Genomic DNA, 24,184 nt, shown 5'->3' with positions numbered 1-24,184 from the left:
CACAGATCCAATCATTCACTTTGAATAGCTCTCAACTCGGCATGCCCCATACAGGCAGCAACTAAACCAATGAAACATTGATTATTAACAGCAAGAAAAACAGATGTATTATAATCTTCCTGCCTAAAACGCCTGTCAGAAAATAAGTTTCCTGAATTCCTTAGACTCCCCTTATATGAGGAAAAAAATGTTTATTTTCTGAACTTAAGATCTCTCAATTTATTCTCAAAATGAGAACTAGTAATGACTGTAATGTTTTTTCTCAACCAGTTAAGAAAAATTGCAACATTTGAGCGTTATTGCAAGTTTTCTTTGAAAATTATGTTTGGATTCATTCCAACATTTAGAATAGGCTTGTAAATTTTTGCTATTATCAATTTTAATGTTACACTCCAATACACATTTCCCACTCATCATCTTTCTCTCACCACAGAGGAAGACAGCAACATTGTCATTCCCCCTCTCTGGATGGGTACACCAGTCCCAGGTCTATTATTGTGTCCTTGTCCAAAAATTCTGCTAAGTTCCTAACCATCTAGTGACTTAATCAAGCATATAATAACCATGGTTCTCATGAGCTGGGAACTCCTGGTTCAGCTCGTCCTTTGGCAAGTTGTTGATCTTCTACAGCAGTCTTGGGGATTTGCTTTGACAAAGTGCCTGAGAAAGTTTATATGTCCAGCAAGACTAAACAGTGACTCAAGCATTTACCTTTCTAATTATTATTGCTATTATTAAAACATAAAATAAAATAAACAAATTAAAGTATGTATTAAAATACGTACTTCAAAATCATAGCTATAGTCTTGCAGTATGTTTATTTGCTTCAAGCTAAAACACAGCTGTGTCCATTCTGACCCAGTTTATACCCTGATGTGATTTGCCAGTGTCTACCAGGAGAAACCTGAGTGTTAACACTGTGAAATATATCAGGACCAAATCTATGAAAGTCAATAGAAATCAATATTGCTAGGCATGCATGTTGATCAGATTTAAGGATATATTTAAGGATATATATATTTCTGCCTCAGGAAGTGGCATTCTAATATTAAGGCTGCCACTCGGTGGGATTGCCACTATTGCGGTGATGGCAGCTTTCGCCTCATATTTTATCTTTTTTAAGGCATTAGTCACCACTTCCCAAGTGGCATCTACTCCAGTTATATTTTTTCAAACTTCTTGATCGTGGAGGTCATTCAACAGGTCACCAACCTCCTTACAAAGTTCTCGCACAGCAACAGCGGGGGAGTAGGAGAGTCCCTGCTCGATGGGGGTGCTTGGTGAAAGTCTCATCTTCCTTTCCTTTTTCCTGGTTAATTATTAGTGTCAAAAGAAGGGTAACGGGTCTCCTTACCCGACTGTTAATTGCCGTTCACTCTAGGGGGTTGGATCCCTCTTTCCTGATTCATCGGAAGCACAGGCTAGACAGAAGTCTATGCCCACATTCTCCACCAGATGTAGCAAGACAAATCTTTCTTCAGGGATCAGTGCCTCAAGGTCTGAGTAGGTGTAGCAGTATAGACTTGAGAGTTGTGCTCTAAGTCTATCACTCACGTAGTGGAACTAGCAAGATCAGACCGTGGCTCAATGAGCTACCAGCCTCTCTTGTGACTAGCCCAAGAGTGAGCTACTCAGTGGGTGTGAGCCTCATCTTTTATTGGCCCTCTGGTCTTGCACATGCTCAATAGGGGGCCTGCCCTGATTGGGCACAGGTGGATTTGATACTGGCTCACACCCACTGCTTGGTAATCAGAGGCAGCTGGTTGCTTTGTTCCACTACAAACTTATCTATTATGCTTCATACTCGAATTATGATTCTAAATTAGTAACTTAAGAATTTACCAGTAGCAGATATGAAGTCTGCCCTGAAAGTAGCAAAGCTGAATTTTCAATATTCTTTTCTTCAGGAGAGTGGCAGCTAGAGTGTTGGCAAAGACTGAAGGCAGACTGTTATTAAGAAAGTAATTGTATCAAGATTTATATGGTAGGCAATACCCCTCACCAAAGATGTTCAGTAATCCCTTTGCTCTACTCAGCATGGGTAGGATCTCAGCTGGAGTACCTGTACTAAGCTAGGATGTCATGCTGCCAGAAAATTGAAGAGAATCCACATTTAGAGACCTCCAAAATAAACCCCTGAGGGAAAGACGTTTGGAGCTACTTCACACAGAAAAGATAAATGAGTGATTCATAAAAGACAGGTTCAACATGGCAAAGAAATTATTGTCCATGTCCATGGATAGGAAGAGAACCAATAAACTTAAAATGCATTGAGATTTATCTTAAACATCAGGAAAAATTTCCTACTATTAGCATCAATGAAACATTGGAACAAGGGTGGGTTTAGACAAAACCAAAAAATTTAATCATATAAGAAGCAGTAAAATCCCAGAAACAGCAGACGTATTCCTCCAATCACTGTCTTGTTGGGATCCAGACCAAGTGAACTCTGTCTAGAATAACAGGGGTGTATAACTGAGGGATGCGCTCCTGACCCCTTGTCATGGTTTTCCCTTCTTCACCCCTTGATTTTGGAGGAATGGTTTTGTGAGCAGTAGACTGTCCAGGCAGTAGAAAGTTGGAATGGGGAGGACCCAGAGCTTTTCCTCTAGGTTCCTGCTCTTGGCTTGCAGTACCTTGTGCAGCAAGCTTCTAAAATGGTATCGCGGACTGGAATGTCCTAGCCACATAGAGAAGAGCAGACCAGCTTGAGAAGATTTCTCTCTAACCCTGAGAACCCTTAGCAAAATTAAAATTTGCTGAAAATAGAGAGAGATGCATGAGCAAGTCCTAGGAAGAAGTGATGAAGGCAGGAGTGCAGGGAGCCTCCATCACTGGAGTTCTTTAAATGGGTTTGAATGTCATTTTAGAGCTGTCAATGATCATGTCCTGGGACAGATGGTATATGTGGCCTCTTTGATGTGCCTTCCTTTACTCCTTTCCCATCTACTTCTCTAGTGAGAACTCATTCAGAAATCATCAGATACCAAATACAGGTTCTGATTACAAATACATCTGTTGGGGACCTTCTGTGGGTGAAATGGCAGTATTAAAAAAAATCTGGAAAAGGAAAGTGATTAACTAGTTTACAATATTTTTTACAGTATTAAATACCCCTCTCAATAAATTCTTGTAAAGAGTTTTCTTTATTCTTTTCTATATTATTTGTTAGATGGTTAAATACATATGTGGACTATATGTGGAGCACGATTAGAGTTCCCAAGATTGTCCCTATGTTCTCAGCTTACCTTGAAAATGAATTTTTCTGTCTCTGCATTGATCTCTCATAGGTTTCCTAAAGGACAGGACGGTCTTCCCACCAGACAGGTTTTCATGGCCACACTGTGTCATGGCATAATCCCAGTGAAGCTAATAGAATCACACAACTCAAGAACTGGTGCTTAAGCACACAGTACTGAGTATGTAAGATACTGACTTGTTTACTGCAGTGCTCCTGTATAATTGATACTACGTTGATAAGATTTATTTTACACAGATAGTAGTATGGTGAGTTAGTGAACAACTGAAACAGATGACTACTGAAAATAATTGACTTCCAAGTACAGTTCTTCCACAATTAAAAGTATCCTAAGGCACTCAAAAGCTATAATTTAAACTTGTAGTAGAAATCCAAGCAGGTCCACTCCTAGCAGTGACTTCAGATACAATAACCATTTTGAGTCATGCAAGCAATAAAAAGGCCTCTTCTTTTAATTGTAAATAATTTAACTTTAGATTTAATGTTTTCAGTTGGCTTAAAATGGATTTTTTGTTTGTTTGCAAATATATTCCAAGCAGGAAATTGAATGTCATTTTTCATACTGGGGAAATAATGGATTAAAATGCCTTCTCTGGTGTAATGAGCTGAAACTGTACCTTTGGCCTTGATGACACCAAATCTTACCCAGTACCCTGAATGATACTTTACTAAAGTAAAACAGAAACAATATCAGCCCTGGTAATGTAAATACCTTACCTTTTTGAGTTTACTGTGTGCTACAAGTCTAGTAACTTCAGTTCCAGAGTGGTTTATACAGACCTACTTTGAGAGTATAGAGGAGAATTCCAATGCTATTTCCAATGAAGGCTGTTAATACTTAGAGCATGGAGATTATTTCTTATAACAAAGCTGTTACCTAGCAGCAATATCCATAATATACACATGCTGGGAAAACAAAGGGGAAATTTAACCCTGCATCTCTTTACCCTTTGTAGTTCTTCATTTGATCCAGTTAGTATCATTCCAGTCCAGTTTTAAGACTCCCACTGCTATTCACTCGATAGTCTGCTAAGCATCCTCATCTTTTTCCAACCGTGCCTCTTATTTAGGGCGAGTTTTTATATAGGATTCTTGTAATTAAATGGAATTTGTAGAGCATTGTGGATATTTGGTATGAGAACTTGCAGGAGAAAATACACATTTGAGATTATGCTTACATGAAGTAACACGCAGTAATAGCTGATGTCGGTTCAAGGAAAGGCAGATGTCATTACTGGCATTTATTTTATTTCCAACTCAGGTTTGTCTGACTCACTTTAACAACAGAAATATTTGTTTGTGACAGGAATAAATTCTTGTCCAAGAGGTTTCCCACCCCAGCTCTTGCTTGTGGGCTCTATTAATCATGTAACTTCAGTATCATTATGTGAAGCCAGCACTTTGACTCTGCCAGACAATACTGATCTGTAGCATGATCTGTTCAAGGGCAACATAATCATTAATCATTAAAGTGATCTGCAAAACAACTAGAGACCTCCTAGCACTCGCACAAATAGATGAATGGAGCTGCCTACCTGTTCAGATACAGTTGCATCTATCTATGGACCAAATTGCCTTGTTCAGAAATGTCTTCAACGTCTGCCACTTTCCCCTTTTTCCCAATAACATATGCCATGTTCTGCTCTGTGGGGTTTCTACTGCATGAAAGCTTTTAAAATTAATTTTCTTGAGGGAGGGGGATGTGCAGAGTTTTAAAAGAAATTTTTATCCCACGTCTACATTCCCCAAATTTAATTTTTGAGAGGCAAGCAGGATTAGACTAAAGATTACAAGCATACAAGAAGCTATAATTCACAGTTGCATTAACAGCATGAAGGCAGAATAACTGTATTAAAAAATAACTCAGAGACTGGATGCAGTGAATTTAGCACATACAGAAATTAATGGGATTGATGATTTTCTAGGCTGTGTCCTTTATCAGTTAAGGCAGTGGAAGTCTGGCCTTAAATTGTGTCTCTGAGAACAAAAGAGTAAGAGGAAGACTACATTTAACAGTGTCATAACTCTATATGAAGGAAACCAATTCAGAAGAAAACAAACACAGGAACCAATAAATGGCCCAAATGTTGCATAATTTTAAAATGCTTGTATTGAGCTCCAGGTGAGTATTGGAAAAAACAGAGCAGCCACAGTCAAACCTCTTCTGTCAGATAAGAAGCATGGAACTAAATCTGTGATCCAGTGGTGTGCCTGGTAAGATGTATGCCCATGAATGCACTTGTGTTTCCCTCATGATTCCTGATATATGTTTCTAGACTCTGGAGGATTCAGTCTGCTTCTTGGGCAGGTTGAGTAAGATGTATTTTCTTCAAGACATATTGTATTTTTAGTAGTGTCTTAGAGTGTTTAAAAAGTAAACATAAGCACTGCACACCACACATTGAGGCTGTTTGTGTGTGGTAGTTTAGTGGGACTGGATAATTCACCCCTGAAGATTTGATTCTGAGTTTCTTCGCATTCTTTGTTTACATACATCATTATTTTAATGCTCTTTCTTTTATATCTGGCAATGAGATTTGTTAGCAAAATTGTTGTCATTCCAGCTAGAATTTGAAATTGCTTTTGGTTTAAATGGTATGTAGATTTTAAGATGTTTTCCTTTATACAGGACTAGTTTAATACAAAACCAATGTGAAATATCCCCCAGTATATGAGTAACTTCCAGTATTATTATTGCTATATCTGGCCTGATTTTCATCAGTAGAGTTCTACAGAGAAGCTGTTCTTTTTTTTAGTAAGTCTTTCAACATATAGCACAAGAGCCAGAAGATGAGCTCAAACAGGAAAGCTCATACTTGAGAACATTAAGTATGTAGGCTGCTGCTTTGTATATGTTTTAGCTCCTGCTTCTTCTAAGGGGTTGTTATTCTTTCTAGATTAGCAGCAGACCCACTGACCATCCATCCAATCCCTCAGAAGTAAAAGGGATGAGGGAATCCCTGAAGTGAGCAATTGAGTGTAAATCCCATTATGCTGTGTCTCTGGGCAGGGCACTCTGAAAGAGCCAAGAGGATCTGTCTGGTAGATAGAAGGGCTGGAGGGAGAAAGCGATCCTTTTAAAACACACAGAGAAGCAACCTGATTATTGTTACTTTAAGAGCAGTTCATACAAAAAATGGAACTTTTCTATAAAAGCAGCACTGTGGTTCCTGTTCTTATTTTGTCTTTTAAGCATCAATATTCTACACATGGGTACAAGCAATACTATATTTACAAAACCAATCTCTGTTTCAGTAGAATAGTTATGTGATGCTTCCATTGATATCACATCAGAGGTTAGGTGGTGCAACAGAATAATAAACTGGCTTTCCACCTACCGCAGACAGGTGTTCAAATACACTGTGGATCACTGTAAAAAGAGTCTGGTGGCCCTGTCCCTACTGCTTTGTTTTATAGCCCAAAAAGGGGAGGAAGAATATGGAAAATACTTAATTCTTGGCAAGCTTACAGTTTAATTTTTATCCATCTATTCTTCTGCTCTCCATTCAGATAAAAACAAACACAAATCACAATGCAGGTCACAAAAAAGGTAACAGAAAGCCTGAAGCAATAATCTAAAGAGTGAAGACTGAATCTTCTATCAGCACAGAACTACAAAAGGCGGGTGTTTATAGTAGAGGAGATTTGGTCTTCATTCATGCATGATTTTAGTTTTCATAGTTATTGCCATGCTTAGGATCAGAGAAGTCTCCCACAGCTCAACTATGCTTTTCCTAACACTGCTCTTGTGTTACTGGCAGTTGTATTTTGGAGCTGCAAGCTGCTGATGCACTTGCATAAGCAAAAAGCTTTCTTGGGAAAGTGATATTGTACTTAGTTACACATAACAGACTTTTACTGGAGTATAAGGTGTAAGAATGGAGGATTTGGTCCTATAAATATTTTATAAAATGAAAATAATTTAATCATTACTGAATAAAGTGTTTGGATTTTTTTTTCATTAAAAATCCACAGGTATTTGTAGTCAGAATCTTTCAGTTGGAATATTATAACTGAGATGGTCTATTATAGTGCTGCATAGAGATTCACTGTAGGCCAGGCTCTGTATTCAGCCAGTACCTTGTACAATGCACTGTAAATAATTGCTTTCCCTTCTGGCAAGCAGAAGTATCACAGGTGTCTGTCCCAACAGTCCAGAGCAATGTTTGCTCTTGAGATCCCAGCCCAAAAATGCAAGAAGGTTTCTGTAATGCCCTATATAGTCATATCTTCCTTTTAAAAAATCATCCTGTCATGAAAACCAGAAAAAAATATTTCAGTAAAAAACTGACCTTCTACTCACACAAGAACCCATGTGTTCTTCCCTGGATGAGTTCATCCTAGCAAACAATTTGAAAGTCACAACCTTCAAGTTTTTCCTATGTAATTTTCAGTGACTTGCCTGATGCTGTCACAGTCAGACAGACCTAAGTTCCACCTCCCTCAGTGGTGCTCAGTGATCTTCTCACATTTAAATGAGCCTATGGTAATCACCTGGGCTGTCTGTAGGTTGCAGTGATGCTTATTGAGAAGCTGGAAAATTCAGACTTAGTAGTGTCTCACACCATCTTATGCTTAAACTGAACATTAAGAGGAAGCTCTGAAGCTGTCTGCGACTGTTTAGAGGTGTGTTTAGTGACATTCAGTAAACAAAATTACTTGTACTGCCTTTGTCTGTTACTAGCCAACAAAGCTGAAAGAAAATTTGATTAAAATCAGACTTATTTGATTAGTTCCAGTATTTCACATCTGCAGATAGATGGTGGAAGAAGGGCACAGGAAGAGGAGAACAAGAGTTCCAACTGGGCAAGGGTTTTGACTTTAAATGAACATGCTGGACACAAATACAGAAGTCAAAAAATGCATTAAGTTGTAATGTTTTTTTCAGGGTGTCTCCTTTTAACTCAGATGCATGTTGTTCTGCTTGGGATAGAACTAGAGTCGTTGACAGGGAAAGATTCCTTCCTGTCCATCCCTTTTACTCTGCTTACCATGCATGCCATGCATTCTTGGACCATAATGGTGTCATCCTCTTCTTCATTTCTGTTTGCTAAACTGCATTACTAGCCACTAAAAGAGTACATTGTTAACTCTTAAACCTTAAACATTTACCTAAGCAGCCAAACACACCTGTTGCAAGGGGGTGTTTTGTCAGTACCTAATCCCCAGCTGTTCTCTGCCTATCAGTTGCTTAAACAAGTATTCATCATGAAGATGTCCAAAAATCAGTCATATACCAGTAAAATATCAGTACCTTAGCTTTGAAAAGTGCTCGTAATTTTGAGAGAATGCTAAAATTAAATCATGTTTGTGGTAAATTAAATAATGTTGATGTTGCAATGATTATTCATTTCTCTGTTAAATGCTGCAGCACCTTCATTTGGACTGCTAAAGACTTTCTGGTTTGCCTTACCGGAGGAGAAGACGTGACCAAGATAACATCATTCATCTCCTTCAGGTTCTGAACATTACTGTGGATCCGTGCTAGAGCAAGGGCTGCCATTGCCTGCCAGTCAGGTTACTTCAAACTGACTCTTTTCTTTCCATTTATCCAAGAACCCTACTATAAATTTGAGAGTCAAGCATCTGATCTTAAATTTCTTTTACATTTTACATCTCAGAGATGGTTTGTAGAAAAAAAATTATCTAAAAACTTAAAGAAACAATAAAAGAATGTGTGTTTACCCACTGCATACACACATTGGACATATTGGCCAGAGCAGTAATTTGTCGTTTATGTTGGGTATCTCTACTTTCAATTTATCTTGTAAGTGTATTTAATCTGCTAATATGAATATATAAAGATAAGACAATATATTCTTGCATACATTCTGATTGCCACATCAACTTTAGGAAAGAGTCATGCTGGATCCAAGGTCCAGTGCAGTGGAACTGAGGACTGAATTGTGAAAATTTAAGGTCATTTATGGAAATATAAGTCCTCCTGCCATTTACTTAGAGGAAACAGAATGGTTCCATGGGATTTTTGCACATTTATTCTTTGTGTGACAAAGTATCTGGAGCCTATTAGGCACTGTGGAAAGGCAGATTTACATTTAGGAATCTAAGAGTATTAAAATTTTGTACCCAGATTTGAGTTCAAAATAATCTGAGCTAATTTGCTAAGAGGAAAACAGTTTCTGTGAGTTCTGTATCACAAAAAAGAACTATTGTATTTATAGTCAGCATTTCCAGAAATAAGACATTCATCAGTATCTTTACAGGCAGGTAAAAAAAGCCCATTCTTTTTTACAAGATTCTGGTAATGAACCATGAAGGATAGTGCTTTGAAGCCATCTGTCAAATAGCTTACTATTTTTTGGTAATTGAAAGGGATTAAATATGTCTTAGAAGAGAATCGTGCTATAATTCTTACACTAGTGACTCCCTGTGCAGAACTGAGAGGCAGCAGTTTCTTGAAGACAAGAAGGAAAGGTTGGTACACTCCGTGTATGTCAAAAAAGTGCAAATGGAGCCCCTGCTCTCTGGTACTCATTGAATGTGTAAACAAATACACAACTTTGCTAGCAAAGAACTGAAAGATTGATTTCTTCACAGCATTTGCTGTCTCCTGTTAATATTCCTGTTCATTCTCCGGTACTTGAAAGGATTGAATATGTGTTTTTTTGTAGGAGTGAATTTCACCCAGATTAAGTTCACTTTGTGAAAAAGTTTTCCCTCTTTTTCCATCAGTAATCCCTCTGTTGATGATAACTATATTCATTGAAAGCCTGGCATATACAAACTTGAATATAACATGCTTAATGTTGATATAATTTTCCACTACCCTTTTTTTTGCATTTTCATTTTCACTGTGCAGACTAGAGCTTCTCCCTCTCCTTGCAGACCTCTAGATATTATAATCATGACAGGGGAAAATATGTCTCTGCCAGAGAGAGGCAGTTACATCAGCCACCCCAGGAAAGAAAGGATGATTTAGTAAAGATGTCAGACAAATCCAACAAAATGCAGGATTGTTAGCAAGAGAGCTGGGTATCATACCTACCCATCAAGGGAGTAGTAACCCTGAGCCACCTGTGTGTGTGAGGTTACACAACAGAGGGGAAAAAAGTATCTCCAGATTGTTCTGTCCTCATCTAAGTAATCACCCTAGGAAAACAAAACAGTACATGTTTTTAAGAGATTTTCTTTGTCCTGAGTCAGAGTAACAAAGAGTAGGAAGACTGGTAGAATGAACCTGGTATGGGATAAGTTTCTATAGAGCTTTCATAAATATCTTTTTTCCAAACAGAGACTGAGTGTGAAGCTTTTTATCCCCAGTAAAAAATCTTGTACCTGTCTCTGATACTAATTGAGCTGATTCTGCCAGTGTAGAGCACTAAACGTTGGGATTTTAGAAAGGGAAACCTTGCATGCTTTTTCCTTTGCTTGTGAACAATCTTGATAAAATATAGAAAGGAAACTAACTCCTATGTCTGTTTTATTCCTGAAAGTCTTAACATTGTAGAGCTTTCTTCTGGTTTTTAGTGAAGGAATTTTAATAAGGAAGAATCTCAATGCTCTCTCATTTCTGGGAAAGCAGACACTAGGTGATATAGGTTAGTGCTATTCTTCCCATCAGTAAAGTTCAGGAGCTTCTTGAAGACAGGCTTGAGCAAATGTTCCCATAAACCTACTGAAATCTATTAAGCCCCCATCCTTAAATGTGTGATATTTTTCTAAGATTATGGTGAAAAATAAACATCCATGAAAGCTTGAGGGTCTTTTAGGCACTGTGTAAGATTAGTAGCATCAAAATAGTTAATTTCCTAAGTCCATCTGCATGATTAAGTTAAACCTGAATGATTTGTCAAGTTTTTCCTTTAGAACTACATTTATAGAATGACTGCCCTTTACACTCTGTTTTTTAGAATCACATTACTTGACCTCAGATGGGTGATTTTATCAATGTTACCCTTTCTTGGGAAGGTGAGAAGCTGGAGTGACTTTCTGTCACTTCTTCCCTATCATTTGACGTCTGCATTGTGCCACAGTTAACCAGGCTACATGCAGTTAGCATATAATAATATTTATTGTGAATACACATGTGTAACTCATTGTTTACAAGACCAGAGTGCAAGAGCTCCATGGACTGTTTTACATAATTTGTATTTTCAAAGAAAAAACTTGTTGCTTTTTTATATAAGAGACAAAAAGAACAATGTGAACCAGTAAAAACTTGTTAATTTCTTCCATCTTTATGCAGAAAACAGATAAACTATTTAAAACTAATTTTAAAAATTGAATCTAAGACAACTTATATGGCAATCTTCAGCCAAAAATATTTTTTGCAGCCAAACTGTCAAACTCTTTGAAAAAGCATTTGTAATGGAATTGCTGTTGCAACAGTTATCACAGAGATATGAATAGCTATAATGAAAGCTTCAGCGGATGCTCTGACAAGCATACAGCTAAAATTTTTCCTGATTTTTTTTTGGCATTCAGAAAATGCTTGAAGTGGCCAAAATGTTTACACCATCATTATTTTGACAGTATCTCTTTTATCTAATGGGAAGTCAGTGACAAAAAATTCAAGCAATGAGATGTGCTTATTTAGCATCTGTTAGGCATTCTCAAGGCATCATTTTTTTACATGAGAAAACTGGGGCCAAAGGCTTCAGTATCAACTTACAAGCAGTTGTGTTGGATAAAAATTTATTGCCTATTGTGTCTTTCTAAAGTATATTAGTGAACAGCATCATATTTTTCTTGATGATTTGATTTTGGTTTATAATCAGGAAATTCCTGGCTATGAGAAAGAGTGTTACATTCAGAGTGGTAGTACTTCAGAGCTCCCTATCTTTGGTTCTTTCATGCTATCCCTTTGAACATTTTTGTAATACCATGAACTTTTTTATTTGGAGAAAAGTTATACAAAGCTTTGTTAATCAGGGACTAATTTTCCTCTGAGTGCATAACTTTAGACTCCTGGAGCAGATCCAGATAGATAGCTGATAACAGTGATTCATGGTTGGCTTTTGGTGCATCATAGTATGGGATGCATATATACAATTGCATCTTGTAGGAGCCTCATCTCTTGCTGTCTTTTTTCTGCTTGTGTATTTTCAGATACTAAACCAGTGCCACTTCCACTTCTTCTGATTGTTTGGCTATTTGTGAGATTGCATTGATTAATCAACCTTGGGTGTTAAATGGATTTTATTAAACTCATGTTTCGGGAGCCATCAACTGAATTAAACCTGTCCTGTATTTATTTCCACTATGTCAAGAAGGACTTGATTTAATTAAATCAATATAAATCAAATTTAATATTGCTTAAATGGTTGCACAGAAGTGTTTGCACCCATGTAATAAAATCAATTTTAAAACACAGTTTATACAAGTTCAATATGTCGTGATTCAGGCTTTTGGCTGCTTTTTCTACAGTTTTCAATGCTGATGGCATGCCTTTAAAAAAAAAAAAACCTTTAGCATGGAATTTCTTAAAGACACATAGTTTTTAAGAAACACAATTTTTCCCTGATAGATTTTTTTCATAAAGCAAATTCTAGAATTTCTATTGGAAATTTTCTGTGCCATTTTAGAAATACCAGAATAAACAAATGCAATAGCATCATTATGGAAGAATTTTGAAATTAGATAAATGTTTTTGTTTAGTGTCAACTGCAAAGGCCGTTTGTACTACCACTGGAAAATATGATTCTGTAAAATTTGCGAATTTGTAAATTATTAATATGTCCCTTATTACTCTCAAAAATGAAAATCTGGAAAAAGAAATTGAGAATGAACAAAAAAATTATCACTTTAGTTGGAAGGCTTTAAACTGTGTTTGATTTGAAGAGCTTCGCTACCAACTAAATATGCTGAAATACTGGCTTTAACAAAAGCTCTGTCTCAGTGCAGCTGGGCCACTAGCCCAGGAGGAGGGAGTCTCTTTTTTAGTTTCTGCTTGTCATCAGATTCAAAGCAGAAGATATTTCTTATACCAAATCATTCTGAATGAGATGGGATGATATTTGAAGTTTTTGTTTCATGTTCCCTGTGCTGAAGGAGAAATCTTGATACATTTTCACACTTTGATGGATTAAAAAGCCTAATGTTTCAATCGGGAAAAATTTGTTTTAATTAAAATGTTTGAAAAGTTTGCTAATGAGGAATAAAAGAATATTCTGAAATGAGGGAAGTTGCTGTGAAATGGAGCTCCTCTATGTTGCTGTTTGTATTCAGGTCCACGAATCCTGTAGAGCTCTGGAGTTTTCTTCCGTTCTTCAGGCTGTGCTTATTCAACATCATTTTACTTGATTTACCAGGTTACTACTGCAGTTTCCATTCTTATTACCATTTTCCCTTCCTCACTCCCTGAGCAGCTATCTTTCCTGTGAAGTTTATGGCTATACATGAGAAAACTGAAAATTCCTGACTACATTGTGCAATCCTAATCTTTTCTTCAGGGACACACATTGCTTTAAGAAGGAATCTTTAGTACTGAGCAACAATAAAAAACAAAAAATTGGCTTTTAATGAGGGTGCTTGGAGCAATTACAGCTCATTGTAAGCTTAACTAATAGTGGGTCCTTTCTCAGTGTGAGATTTAATTTTCTTGTAGGCAGCTAGCTGTGCTTGGTGTCAGTATATATAAAGCATCTTGTCAGCAGTTGGTTGCTTCCTATCAACTGCAGGACTCTGCGCATCAAATCAAGGTTGAGCTCATATATTATGGACACTGAGCTAAAGAGTATCTTCTAATTTGAAGCAAAGAAGATGGAAACCCTCCCCACTGGGAGAATGGGAGAGGCAATCCTCAGAACTGTCATATTTAAAAAGCACCAAATTGACCTGGTATTAGACAAAATGTCTATGAAAACGCAGCCCATAAAATAGCTGAAAGCAAACCAGCATTTCTCTGCTTTCCATATATATCCAAAGGAAAAAATCTTCCACTCTCACTTCCACTGCTGACATAAGTAGAAAACTTCTGCTGAAGTTGTGATAGATAAACACATCCAGGTAATTGGTGCACAATTCTATGAAACTACCATTTGGCAAAGAAATAGGAGTCAGAATTTAGCAGGTGCTATGTGGAATATCAGCATATAGTATTTTTGATCAAAGGTTACCATGGGTGTTAAAGAACAGCTGCAGTTATTGCAGTATAAGTAGTAGGTCAAAAGCAAAGTTTTCCAGGCTCCTGATACTTCAGGACATGATAAGTAATAGAGCTGTTACATTTGTTATCTCAGGAAATACATGAGAGGATGTTGGAAAGAGGATGTTGACTGCATCTAGTCAGTGGGAAGGAGGTTTATTTCTTGCCCTGGTGCACCAGGGGAGGTGGAAAGCTCTGAGGAGTGAGAGATGGTGCTCAGGGCAACATTCAGATGGGGAAAATATGTAGAAATGCAGGAAAGGTCAGGCAAGGAAGGAGCTTGTGGTGCAGTAATAGTCTCTGAGATTTCTAAAGGTAGTAGAGACCCTGCATTAATTGAGCATAGACAAGGTGAGGCTTCAGCAACCACGGTAAGAACAAGACTCTCCTGGAAACTCAAGCAGAACTGTCTTGAAGGTGTTTAAGGTTGGAAGGTGATAAAAAGTCATTGGTGATAAAAAGTCATTGTCTAGAAGAAACCTCAGACAATCAGGCATTTTATTAAAAGATTTCTCTTCTAAAACAAAATTTCTGCCTCCTAATAAAATGTTACTATGAGGTACTTGAATCTTTTGGTGTCTTCTGGAAGTTTGCAAAGGAAACAGTCCCATTTCAAAACCAAGATTTCTGCAACAAGATTAAAAAAAAATTGTCTAGATACCTGATACAAATAGCAGGCATGATCTCTGTTTCAGAGAAATAATAGTGACCTCATTAAGAAGTCACAATGCTCTATTTTCACATTTTATGCAAGTTAACTAAAATCCATGGTTTTAAAACCCATAACTTTTTTTAAAAAGTTTCATTTCAATGGCTGGTCATTGACCAGCCTCCTAGTTGGTAGTTATTAGGACTGTTGCTTGGACTGTGTGTGCTATTCTGTGATGTAAATTCTAAATTAAGTAATCCCAAGTAGAATACTCAAGAGAACAACTAGAAGACAAGGCCAGGCAATTTTTATCCTGTTTGAAAAATTATCATTAACTAAATGTTTAGTCACGTGAAATAAACATAAAACAAAATATGAACTTGAATAGGATTAGTGTATGTTCCCCTTAAAAAAAATTTAATCTTGTTTTAGAAGTCTTTAATATATATTGACAACAGGCACACTTGGATTGGTTGTAATTGTGTCTTGTGAAGTATTTAATAACAACAGTATTTAATTTGAACTCTGCTTTCTATATTAATATTCTGATTGGCTTTTCATAGCAAACTGGAGGAACAGTAAACAGCCTTACACTATCAGGAATAAAGTGGAGTGTTATATATTGTGCCTTAAATCTCCAGAGTAATCATTTAATAAGGTCAACCCAGGAATGTCTGTTGAACATTGAATCTACATAACCCATACATTTCAAGGTGCAGAACTTTCTGCAGCACTTTGTAACTAGATTAGGACTATTAATATGAAATGCTACAGCCACAGAGGTATTTTCTCTTTGGAGAAAAAAAGAGTCTTAATGCTTTGTTTCTGGTAGATCCATCTTGATTCAATCTTCTTTGAATTAAATCTTTTGTATTTGAGAATATTCTTGAACAAGCATCTGTTTCACAATACTTTATGAAGCTTTCTTATTAAACCAGCCATACGTCTTTCTAAAATATTTTTTTTCTGTAAATTCAGTCTCTTTTAGAAGTTTTTAAAAATTATGGGAATTGAATTGATTTTTCAAAAAGCTTAGCAAAAATACTTTGTGAGGATGAAATATTCCCCTAATGTACCTCCTATCCTACGCTTCACGGTGGAATTACCCAGGTGTAATTCAAGGCAAAACCAAGCCCTCAGAGAGCAGGTAGATTTAAACCTATAGAAATAACAGATGCATTCAACCAGCAATAGCTGTGTTTCATTATATCACCTGAAATGGGTTTTAGTCAAAGAAAATATTTAATATTATTCTAGTACTTGTAATAGATAGCAGACAAGGAGGATGGCCTCAAATAAATACTAACTTTTCCATTATTCTTTAACCTTCCAGTCATTAGCTAACTATATATTATGGAGGGAGAGGTGAAATGGCACTGCTGAAACAGCATCTTCTCCCATGCTAATAATAATATTTGCATGATTCTTTACTCAATAATTTGAAGATTTTCCCTACCAGCAGGCAAACAAGCAGGCAATTTTTATTGAAAAAGCAGGTTAGTGAAACTTTATTTGGGGAGCAATAAAAACAGTTTAAATGGATCTTTAGCCAGTTTGAGATGCTTTATTAGGCAAAGGATTTTGATAGACAGTACCTGAACTTGATCTCCACTATATGTCTGAAGCTTTGAGATTGTAGGTTTATAAAAATAATATTAGCATTTCATTTATCCGAAGAGTTGTGCAAAGACAAAAAAATAAGATTGTAAGATTACTCTTTTTTCTCTTTTTACCAGTGTTCTTTCACCAAAAGGAGTGTTGTCATCATGCCAATTGAGAGATGGTTTTATGAGCCTTGCAGGAGGAGCTTCCCAAGAGGCAAATCCAGTGATGCAAAATACAATGGTTGTGTAAGTGAAATTCAAATTTATTTATTCACATGAACATGATACTATTGCCGAGGCAATATCTTCTTTCAAGAATTCTACCCTACAGGTATTAACCTGCTGCATACCAGTGGAAAAGTGTTTCAAAAATTGATCATAATTAGAAAGCCAAGCACAGAGCCAGTTCTTCTGACTCCTTTACAAGTGGTTTTTGCCCTCAACTTGATAAATAAACCCTCATGTGTTCATCCTTTAAAGGTGGAAAACCACTAGGATAATAGATACTTCAGGCTGCTGATCACAAGAAGAAGGTTCCTTGGAAATGCAGTGCTTTCTGATGGAGTAAAAGAGGCTGGAAAATAAGAACAGGTAAAAGCTTTGGTGTATCTAAGTGGAGGCCTATCTGTTTGTGCTATTTATATTTCTGTTGGTAGGTGTGGCTGAGATGTCAACTTGCTTTTGTTTCCTTGCATAATTTTTCATACAAATAGTAATGTGTCAGCCACTCTTTGAAGGATGGTTTGAGAGACTCTTGCTGAATTTTTTGGCTTGGTGAAGTAAAATATGCAACCTGAGGCAAGAAGGTTGTTTCGGTTGGGTTGGGTTTTGTTTGTCATTGTGAATTCTGCAGAAATTCATGCCTAGGAGGTGGCAATTCGCATAAAACATAGAAAAAAATTATTACAAATACTACCTGAAGCTGCTGCTATAGACTCCAAAGAAAAATGTTTGCATTTTTTTGGTTTGTGTTTTGGGTTTTTTTCCTGAAAGACTATTACAGTAAAGATCACCATAAATGTTCTGTGAGCCCCATAAAATGGAAAAATCTGGATACTGGTAAGATAACCAAGGCTAGTTGGTACTGTTTCCAAACTAAGTGAAGACTGATTTTTGGATGCAAGCTGTGAACTGTGTAAAATTGTCTCTGATAAATATATGCTAATTGTCATCTTAATGAGATTTTGTTAATCTGATTAAATAGGAAGGAAGAGAAAAGCTCATTTCTCCTTTATAAGAAAAAAATCTTGCTATCATAATGATTTCCATTAGTGAATAGTACTCAATTATATATTTGTAGATATACCAAACAATTGGCAAGAATTACCTGGGAACCGTACTCCAAAATATACATTTCTGTTTCACTTAAGCATTCATGAGAATTAAAATTGACCAAAAATTACCCAAATTGTACAAATAAAGATATTAAATGGAGAATTTGGTTCCCGTGGTTGCTTCTTTCACAGGAGAACATTTTCTTGCATGCATTTAGGTGAGGTGCTCTGCTGTCCTATTGAACCAGAAAATTCCTGTAATGGAATCAAATTTATGGTCCAATACAGTCTCCACTCCCATCTGCTTTTTGTCTCAATTCAGTAGCAAAATTGTAAAATGCCATAATTTGAAGAATAAATAATAGCATTTTTAAGGACTTTATGTTCTGAACCTGAGACAATACAGGAACGAAAAGAGGGCAATTCGAGACGCACAGCTGCAGAACAGCTGAGAAGCATACAGAGTGTGGAAGCAAAAATATCAAAGAGCCAGTCTTTTTTCTTACCCTGGCAACAAGCATGTTAACAGCATGTTTTGTATTTTGTGGAATATTCCAAAATTAGCTATTCCAAATAGCTATTCCAAAATAAGGCAAATATTTTGAGACACTGATCTTACCAAAACATTTGCTAGTAAAGTATATTACTATAGTTTTATTTCATTTATCACCTCTTGGCAGCATCTTGCTGCACTATCTAGATCTTTCATCTTATGCTTTACTCATAAGACACAAAAATTACATTACGTACACAGTATTAGATCCACATGTAAGGGTGTCTGTCAATGATACTTCAGACTGAAGACAAATTTCTGTCTTTAAGGTGCTTAGCCCTGTAATCAGGTCATGTTTATTATCTTTAAAATAAAAAGTGCTTTAGTCTCTCACAATAGTAAAGCATATGACACAAGCATAACTGCAAAGCACATGTGTGCGCACAAATGCATTTTTATGTTCATGGACACCAACTGTTATGAGCTGAGCCTTCGATTTGCCCAGGGAAAAGCCTTGCTGAATGCCTGAGGTTTTGAACCCAGTTGATTCTTTCCCTTTGGGGAACTATTTCGTGTTCATTAGTTGTAACCAACTAACCAATTCTGGTCTCTTTCTGCCAAGGTGAAAGCAATTTTGTAACATTTTGTTTTAAAAACAGGGTAATTCTTCCATATGGGAAGAAGTTTAGCAGTTTGTTAGCCATGAAGCCTTTTCTCTTTGAAAGCTGGTATGCCTTTCGACTTGACATTTAACATCCTTTTTTCTCTTTCATAGTGAAAAAAATTTGCTACACCCTGAAAAAAACTGGTAGCAATAGATGTCTAGAAGAAAATATACACTGATATATTGTTATATAATTGTATGTATGAAATTGCATATATTATAAATGTATATATGTGGTTGGTTTATGTTTACTTTTGCTTGTGAACTAGGCAGTATTCTGTTTTTCTTCAGTTTACCTGTAACTTAGCTTCCACTGTGAAGAAATCAGGAATACCGTACACTACTTATGTATTTTTTTAGCACACCTAATGCAAAGTTCATTTATTATGCCACAAAATTTCCTCTGTGTAACTTCGAAGGTATCATGTGTTATAAAAAAATGTTTAATATATGAACATGATGCTGTGTCATTAATACTATGCTCAGTAACAGAAAAAAAAAAAACGTTTCAGACTCATATGTAAGTATGCATTTATACCCAATACTATGATCTTGCAGTAGTAAGCATCAAACCCACTCATCCCCACATGGCACAAGTACTTTGTGAAGTGCCTTTGTTTTCCTCTACTTAAATAGACAAAATGGAGGAATGTTTCATTACCTGCAAAGCACACACCATTAAGTAATCTAGGTAGCCTTTCCTGCCAGTTTCATGCAAGCATTGTTAAAATTCCTTAATTGCTGCCTGGAGCAAAACACTGCCAAGTATAACTGTGAGCCTATGATAGTAAAATCTGTTTGCTTTTATTTCTTTCTAGTCTATATCAAAAGAATAACACATGACTTTCATCTTCACTCCTAAAGACTCAGAATTACATGCTCTGGTTAAGCTACCCTGTGCCGTTATCTGTCTAGTAGAGAAGTTTGAGCCCCAGAGAATGAATTTCATTTAATAATACATATTTCTTGCCAAAGTTTCATGCCCTAGAGAGCAGGTGAAAGGCTAAGGCTGTAATCACACTGAGGATTGTGCATTCCCAATGTGTGAAAAACAGAGCAGAACCTTTTGTGTATGAGAGGACATGCATGTAGTCCATTGCAGCATACCTGTTTTTAATTTTTTATTGTGTTTTCTCAATCTTATGAAAATAGGGGTATCTTTTATAACTTACTAGAACTCCATCCTTTTCTTATTTGCAGGAAACACAAGAATCATCTACTGTGCCTCTTAGTAGTTTGTATTAGAAATAGAAAGAGAATTTTGGTGTCTGTTTGCCTTAATCCATTTTAAGATTAAGCCATTACCAGGGGAAAGTAATTTGATTCTGTCTTAGTGTAACTTGCAATTATTTTATGTTATAATTTATATCTTCTTGTAAGCTGGAGTGGTATTTATTATTGTTGGATATGGTGTCAGTATTAAGTCAACAGAGTACAGTACAATATTTGGAATGAAATCTTTGGTAGCTGCATTGGCTTGAGCTTCATTAGGGAGGACCAATTGATGTTCAGTTCTTTCACATGTTTTGTCTTGTGTTTACCCAGTACAAAAAACAAAAAACAAAACAAAAAACAAACAAACAAAAAACCTCTGGATCTACTAGAAGTGGTAATGCTCTGATTTAGTTTTCCTAAGAAAGAAAAATGTATTTTTCAGGTGTACCTTTTAAAGTTGATCCTTTTCTAAGTAGTTTTAAAATTCTAGTTGAGTTAAAAGTTATGGTTGGATAGAAAAAACCTCTTTTTTAGAGATGTAAGGATATAAATAAAATGTTGTCTACAAAAGCCACTTTCTTAATTCCTATTAAATTGTTCTTGCAGTAGGCTTTAGAATAAAGGAAATAATGGGAAGAAAAAACAGTTCTGCAGTTGTATCTGCACAGAGAGAGAGGTTTTTCAACACAGACTGCTCTTCAAAGCAACTTTTTAATTAGCGAGAGAATGACAAAATTCTTTTGTTGTTTTCAGCATGAAGTTTAGTCTGAAGGTTTTAGACTCAGTTCCCTTCAAAAAATATGTCACATTCTAAATTGAAATGTACAGTTACAGCTAAGATACTTGTTCTTTGCTCTTCTATCAGAGGAACAGCTCATGTTTGAAGGCCAGTTCCCTAAGCAATTCATTATCCATCATAGTTTTGTAATTGTACCTGTTGTAATTGAACTAAATATATTTGGCAATCCATGTTATATGTACCTTTCACTCCCACTCAGGAGTAGCATTACAAATAGTTGAAGCTCATCTGAAACATGGTGAAGAAATGCACAAAGTTAATAAGCTCTATGATGTATGATAGCTGCTCTGTGCTGGTCTTGCTTACTGAGCATCAAGGCTGCAAAGACCTTTAGCTCAGAAATAAGCAGCATTTCCAAGAAAAAGGGCAGACAGGAGATGCTAAATAAGTACTAACAGGCTATAAAAAGTATAGTGCTCAATAGTGAGGTTTTTTCTATAATTCCAAATAGCAAACTGTGTTAGGCATTCTAATGAGTAGAGTATTTGTGACTGCCTTGACATTGTCCACCCATTTAAATATCCGGAGACGTGCTTCTTTCACGTATTCTTGTGCAAGTACATCATGCTGGATTAGCTCTAGTCAATTAAACAGTGAGTTGCCCTCAACTACTAATAGAACAAGTGGTATGGGCTATTTCATCACCAAGTGACATGCAGCCATTGTACAGAAATTGGCATTTATAAACTTGTCTTAGATTAAATTGTCTTCAGCTTGTTAGTAACAAAGAGTTTACACCCCAACAGCTGTTGTCTTCTGTATCTGCTGAGGCCCCTTTCGCATTTTGTGCTCACAAAGAAACCAACTAAGCTGCATCTGGGTAACAGACACTGCCATTTTACTTTCTGGCAGTGAGTCAGATGTGACTTGTGGCTGATGTCACTTGTTTATCTGGCAAACATGAGATCAGTAAACTCACAGGGAATTCAAAGATCACATAACATTGTGTTTCCTTGGGAGGATTAGGAGAAATGAAATGTCTGACAGCTCTGTGTCAGCTTTTCACATTACTTACGGAACACACACTGTTTCTTTTCCTTCGGAGTCTCTGAAGGAAATGAGATGTTAAACTGCCAGTCACTTCAATTTTGGCCATTCATTAATCAAGAAATGTTATAACAAGTCAGTAATTTCATCTGCTCAGTGTAACCTGCACAATTAGCAATTACTTAGGAACATGTCAGGCACTACAACAATAAGCTGTTTCACTTGAAGATCAGGTCTAATCATTTACCCCAAATCTTCCTATGTATAGCATTTCTTAAGCTAATACTTGCTCAGGGTTCATGATGTAGATTGATGTGAAAGGGCCAGAAGGTTCCAGAAATGCATTGTTGTTCTTTGCTGTTCAAATTTTCTTGATTGAGATTTTCTTTGCCAACTAGAATACACATCTAGACATTTATTCTACAATTTTTTTACTGTTGCAATGCTTGCATGTTCAGAACAGATGTTCCAGGGAATGGAAGGGAAACTGAGGCTTTCCTAGAAGCCATCAGATGATATAAACAAGAAATTTGCTAAACTTCCCTCTCTCTTGTAAAAAATTCAAAGCACATGATGAAAAACTAAAATTAATATACATTGAAGATGAAGGTAAGTTTTTTAATTCACATGAATTCATGTGAATTACTGTAGGATCGAAAGATCTATTTTTCAGCTTGGGCTGACTTTCTTCCACTGATGAAAGTATATTCCCACGTTGCCCTACCTATACTTTGTGTTTTCCTGCCAGTTGTTGGCTTGGAATACTGTTTGCTTTAGCAGAAATAACAGCCCTCCAATATTTGAAATGAAACAGTGAGCATGAAACTGTACATAACTTCCTCCCACAATGGGACACACACAGAATCTATACTGGGACAAAAATTTGTACATGAAAAATGTACAAGGACAATGTGATTCAATATATCTTTTGGTTTTTCATATTATATATAGCTTATTCCATTCCAAGAAAATTATATTTGCATCTCTTGTCATATGTCTGTAAGGAAAAGTCTATTTGTACATGCAAAAGCATTTAAGAATATAGTTTTTAACATTCATGTTAAATGAACGGGGAATAGTCAAAACTCTTACTATAAGTCAGTACAATGACATTTAGGAATGTACTGCTGCAGCATGTAGTTGCTCTCTGCGTTGCAGGAAGGCTTGAAAGCAGTTGTAAATTATTTCACCAATAGACCATTTTTGGATACTTAGCTACTGTGGCTTGCTTCTTTTGGCTTTTTCACTGCTCATGCCCCATGTCACATGTGCCTGAATTAAAATAGACAAGACTTGTCTGTGTTTTCTTCTATGTCAAGTCATTCCTAAATTCTAAACCTTTTACTTTTGTTCTTTTCCTACCAAACTGAGCTTGAACTCCTTGGATTTAGTGCCAATTTTCATCCTTATTTTCTGTGATTTGCGACCCACATTTTCATTTAAGTGCTGTATCTGTCACCTTTCTGTGACGTTCCCAGCTGTGAAATACATTCTGTTCTGTGTACCAAGTGGTTACTCCACTTGGGTTTGCTCTTAAAACATGCGTTACAAAAAAATCTCCAACAGTGATGCACTTTAGGAATGAATCAGTAGTATGCATAAATATGTGCATTTGTCACTGAATGTTTTGCTGCATGCTGCAGTTCCATTATTTGTATTCCATCTTTTGTAGTTCTTTTTTTTTTTTGCAAAAGTTGGCTTTACACAAGATCAGGTTTTACTACCCTTATTTGCACAAAAGGTCCTGTAAACTTTATTAAAGTTTAATCTACACTCTCATTCATATTCATTTTCATTTCTACATTAAAAAAAAACAAAAAACTCGGGGATAAATGGTTCAAATCCACTAAGGCTTCCTTCAAGATATAAAAAAGTATTGTCTGTGACAAAACCAGTACTTCAAGAAGAAGTCTGATAAAAGGATGAGTAGAACAAGTGGAAAAAAGCTGTGAAAACTGAGCTGGCCCTGATTTTGGTAATTTTCCTTCAACCTGGAGAAGATTAAGGCACTTAAGTACTCAGGTTCCTCTGAGCAGGTCACAGAAGCTAATTTCAGGCATGGTGGGCTCCCTTACAGGTAGTGCCTGGAGCTGACAGCAATGCCTGGTCTCCACCCAGAAGCTGGTGCAAGTA

The sequence above is a fragment of the Calypte anna genome, chromosome 4B, assembly GCF_003957555.1.
Source record: "Calypte anna isolate BGI_N300 chromosome 4B, bCalAnn1_v1.p, whole genome shotgun sequence".
NCBI lineage: Eukaryota > Metazoa > Chordata > Aves > Apodiformes > Trochilidae > Calypte > Calypte anna.
Note: the sequence above shows the minus strand (reverse complement) of the source record.